The sequence below is a fragment of the Sciurus vulgaris genome (assembly GCF_902686455.1).
Source record: "Sciurus vulgaris genome assembly, chromosome: 11".
Taxonomy (NCBI): Eukaryota; Metazoa; Chordata; class Mammalia; order Rodentia; family Sciuridae; genus Sciurus; species Sciurus vulgaris.
In genome coordinates, this window is record NC_136472.1 from 110775722 (window position 1) to 110780995 (window position 5274).

The 5274-nt window shown below is 38.2% G+C and overlaps 1 protein-coding gene across 8 annotated transcripts in view; it reads right to left on the reverse strand.

The window, feature by feature from the left end:
* Positions 1–5274, reverse strand: part of CADM1 (cell adhesion molecule 1) — a 316950-nt gene that overhangs the window by 222967 nt on the left and 88709 nt on the right. The window lies entirely within an intron of this gene.

Below are 5274 nucleotides of genomic sequence, written 5' to 3' on the forward strand. Positions count from 1 at the left end.
TACTGAATAAGGGTAAGCAATTTGAAATGCCAAATAAACCCCTTAATTATCAATTTTCTAAAAAGTGTTCTCCTTGCAGTAAAGAAGAGGAAATAACTTGCCTGTGGGCTCAGAAACTGAATGACAAGTTTCAGCCCTAAGCAAATTTTCAAACAGAGCCCTTCAAAAAAAGAAAAAAAAAAAAAAAAAAAAAAAACTTTAAAGGAGGTGGTAAATGTTGGTATTGGCAACAGCTTAAATAGAAGCTACACTGCCTTGTATTTTACATGTGAAGATTAGGAATGGGAATAAAGGAAAGATGTCCCCCTTGGAAAAAAATAATAACAACACTCCAACATATTAGCTTTCCTCTGCCTAAAGAAAATGTGTCAATTTTAGTTTCTCAAACAACAATTTTCCCCTCCAAGCATAATAGCTCATTTCTTTCTACTGCAGCTAGTTGGCTGTCCCTGATCAGTTGAAATCCCTGCACAGTTCAAGATCTGGGACTGAAACCAAAAGGAATAAATCAATGAAGGCCTGGATTTCTATCCCACTACGCAGGCCAGCACTCCTGTAAGATAAGGAGCAGCCAAAAGCTGTGGGGAAGTTCACAACTGTGTTGGTCACTGATCTAAAATCGGATGACATAGGAAGGATGTGCTCCATCATAATCCTGGGAAATCTCATTTAATCCTCCTTTTACTATGGCATATTACATGCCAAAGGTCCCACACAGCTCCTCCTTCTAGCACATATTCATAATCAACTCTACTCCAAGAAAATTAGTTAAGACATCCTTCTTATGTGGAAGGGCTCCTAAATAATCCAATCCCTGAGATGAAAGAAGCCAATGTTATTTCATCACAAACAAGTCAGGGGCAAGGGAAGAATGTTGGCCAGAAAATACTTATTCCAACAGAAAAGTTACATTTTGATATTGCTCCAAAAGTAGACTATTGGCAGGAAACTCAAGATTTGGTGCTTTGTGCTGCTACTAAAATGAAATAGATTTTAGTTCTAATCCAGTAATATGAAACAAACTAAAAGCATACAGATGGGCAAATACCAAATCTAGTCACACAGTGTCACACATCATCAGCCCACAGAGGTCAAAGAAGCCTATGCAGCTATAAAGTACATGAACAGATGAACAATGAACTTTTTAAAAATTCTGATCTAGTGAGAAGAAAAAAGGAATCCACCTGAGCAGAAGACCTCAAAAGCTAGATAAGGAAGGAGGAATAAAGAGGCTTAAGTGGAAAGCTCATCAACAAGCCAAGAATATAATAAAGCGAAATTCAACTTCAGTTTTTGAAAGAACACTGGCATTTGGCACTGGAAGAAGACATTGCATCATCTCTCTATATTATATACAAAGGAAACAGGAAATCCAGGCAGCATACCGTCCCTGAAGCACCTGCCAGGTAGGACTAATCCGCAAACAAGATTTCTTAAGAAATCACATTCTGCACTTCATCCTTTTTCTGTTTAGGGGTTTGTTTTGTTCTTTCTTCCCACCCCTTGCCCTGTTTCATTGTTAAATAATGGCATACCAAAAAAAAAAAAATCTTGAAAAATAATCTTCCTTCATTCACTCAAGGGGCCAAATCTAGTCCTCCTGAACCCAGGGGGCCCACCCTGATAAAGGGCATTGGAATTATGGGTTTTTAATGAAGCAGTACCCCAACTCGGTAACCAAAGAAAAGTACAAGAAAGGTGCTGAAATCTGACCTGGTGGCAAAGAATAAAAAGTCAAAATAATCCATGCAGAATGCATGAGGTTTTAAGGAACCTGAGCTCCTTTAGCCTCAACACAATCTTCCTCAGCAAATGCTTCCATATGCTTTAAAAAAAGAAAAAGAAAAAAATTTCCCCCACTTTTTCTGTTCCCAGATATATAGCATTAGGGCAGGGATAAATTTCAAGCTGGCAAAAGTCCAAATCCAACAGTTGCAGCTGTAGTAGCTGCCTTGTTTACAAAGCAATTCAGGAAGCTTTTAGAGGGCAGAGTGCACCAGACAGAAGGGGGTCTGTAAGCAAAACATGGATGGATCCCAATGCATTCAGAACAGACAACACATCTGTTCCCAGGTCCCCCTTGGAAACATGCCGCATACGAATCCCAGTCAACCTTTACTGCTCATGTTTTTTGAGGAAAGCATCTCTACTTAAGCACTCAAATCAAAATTATACGCTGGTAGTTACTGGGCCCTTGGGCCATCCCCAACATCCTAACTAGAACGCCGAAAATGACATGCTGCACAATGTTTTGAGCACACTCAAATCACCTATAACCTAGACTTCTTTGCCCATGAACAATACTATGCCTATGTCTGCCTTCTGTTGTCATGTTAAGATGCTGATCAGCTAGGCTTCTTAGTTCTCTCTGATCATGTCCACATCTGGGACAATTATTTGGGGAAAGGGGCATATCTCAGAATCAACCTTGCTTACCCTTGTTACTCCCTTTTATCCAGACTTCAATAATCTACCTTACTTCTACCCCGATTTAGTTCTTTACAATGTTATATCCTTGTTCTTGTTTTCTTGCCATTATTTAAGTCCAGAATTTCTTCTTAAGAAAAAGAAACACACGCAGAGTCAAGAGATCTAATGAGGAACAGGGGAAAGAGCTGCAGAATTAGGCCTGAAAAGAAAGCAAGGGGGTATGTCAGCCCTGTTTATAGAGCTTGAAAAAAATGTGCAGTGACGATGAGATGGACAAGAACATGATGAATACTGACGGGGGCAAAGAAAGTAAAAAGATGCTCTCTGGTGCTTCAAAAGGAGGACATGTAACTAAGGAGGAAAAGTAACCAAACACATGGGAGAGAAAAAGGTTACTTAACAGGTGAGTTTAACAGGGAACTGCAAATATTAAGTAAATAAATACACAAACACAAAACGTGCTTTCCAGGGTGTGGCTACCAATGCAGTGTTGTTCGCATACTCGGGACCGTAATACCACGCCACATATTTTTTTCTGTCAATTCTGTGGGTGGAATATTTGATATAGCTACAGTAAAAGGCAATCATAATCCAGTTGCTCCCACAACCATAAAAATAATTCTCCAGAACTCAAATGAAAAAGCATATACCCTGACGACAAACTACTGCAGATTTACAGTGGGAGTAAATGTTAAGCATAAAATCCTGACGGTCTTTGTGCATGCAGCACCTATACAATAAATCAGCATAGAGCCCAGTCCTGGCCTACCTCTCACTATATAATTACACATATTAATTACATGTTTAATTGCATATATTAATAACACCTACTCTATAATTGCAATGTATTCATGTAAACCTAATCAAGGAAAACTAGAGTATTTGCATAAAACTTGTAATGAAAAATATAACGACTACACTAACAAGATAGGGACAGGGATGCATATCTGTGACAAACTGTTTGTGTCAAGAAGAATAGAAAGTGATTCTCTTTCCTGAACATTATTTCAGGCCCATTTAACACAATCTGTACTACTCAATGAATGCGCAGTGTCCTACACACATCAAATCAGATTTGGATAGTGCTCCTGACTTCAGATAAAATTTCATTGCTGTATTTAGTTGTGGGATAATAGGAAAGGAAATTTTTAAACTTAATAAAAACTGAAACATGCTAATAATCAGGACAGTGGCAATACAACTGGCCATGGAGCATCTTAACAGAAAAAGAAGCCCCACCCATCGGTGACCCCATATAGTTTGTGACTTATTTTCACCCTTAAAATAAATGATTAAGAAAAAGCACCAGGTGCAATGGCACACATGCATGTAATTCCAGACTCAGGAGGCTAAGGCAGGAAGATCGCTAGTCCAAGGCCAGCCTCAGCAACTTACCAAGACCCTATCTCAAAAAAGGGGGTGGGAGGGTATTGGGATATAACTCAGTGGTAAAGGGTTCAATACACTACAAAAGAAAAAGTGCAATTCTTTCTCTTTTAATCTTTTTATTTTATTTATTTATTTATTTGGTGCCCAGGATTGAACTCAGGGGCACTCAACCACTGAGCCACATCCCCAGCCTTATTTTGTGTTTTATTTAGGGACAGGGTCTCACTGAGTGGCTTAGCACCTTGCCATTGCTAAGGCTGTCTTTGAACTTGAGATCCTCCTATCTCAGTCTCCTGAGCAACTAGGATTATAGGCATGCGCCATCACACCCAGCAAAAGTGCAATTCTTTTTGGCCAAAGAAAGTGGAGATTCTATTTTAGAAGAGTTTCACAAAAACAAAGTAAATTATAAGTCATGTGCTGCCTATAATTTCATATACCATCATGGGCAAACTAGAACTTCCTATGTTGCTAAAGTTTCATTTCTCCAAATAGGACCATAGCGTGATAAAAACAAACGTAAAGTCAATTAAAACACGGCAAAGGTTTTGAACTCAAATAATTTAAGACTGAAATTAAGGTCCCTTTATTCCAATTATCTAACTTTTATGAAGCACCTCTTTACCAGACTGAAAAAAAAAAAAAAGCATAACAGGCTTCAAGATTTTAACATAAAGCTTGGAAATACTCTAGCTTATTCCTAGCACTATATGCCCCCCTTCATTTTTTGGATCAAAACTAAATTAAGTTGATGTGAGAAAGCCTATAAACAGCTTTATGAAGCAGACTTAAGCAATTAAAAAAATGAATATTGTATCTGCTTTTATAAACAGCTTTATGAAGCAAGCTTGAGTATTTACAAAAAATTATACTGAATCTGCTTTTTAAAAATGATTCACAATTGCATGTCTATACAAGGAAGAACAATGCGGCCTTCCAGCAGATTCTAAAGGACAGGATTTAGTATAAGACAAATTTTAGCAACGAGACTGTACTTCTCTCTTTCCCAGAGAGGAAATGAATCACAGGAGGGCTGTGCCACTCACAGGATGACTACCTCGCTGGAGTTACAAGTGCATCCTGGTTGTCAATCCAGTGTGGTTCCCACTTGAACAACATCATTTACCATTAACCGGACGCCGAGCCAATTCAAAACCAGAGGTGAGGGGCAGGCATAGGGAGCCCTTCCTCACTAAAAACAGCTAATAAATAGTCATGCACCACAATGGAAAAATGCAATATTTTCCACAAGAAATTATATCATTTATCTTTTCCAAAATTTTATTCACACCTCAATGACCATTCATCTGTCACTATTACTCCTAAAACCTGAAGCAAGTATCAACTGAAAGATAAACTGTCACTGAACTTCCACTGTATTTACATATGAAGAACGAAATTTAAAATGATCATTTCATTCAGTCATTAAATTAGTCACTTTAAGTTTTTAGGTAA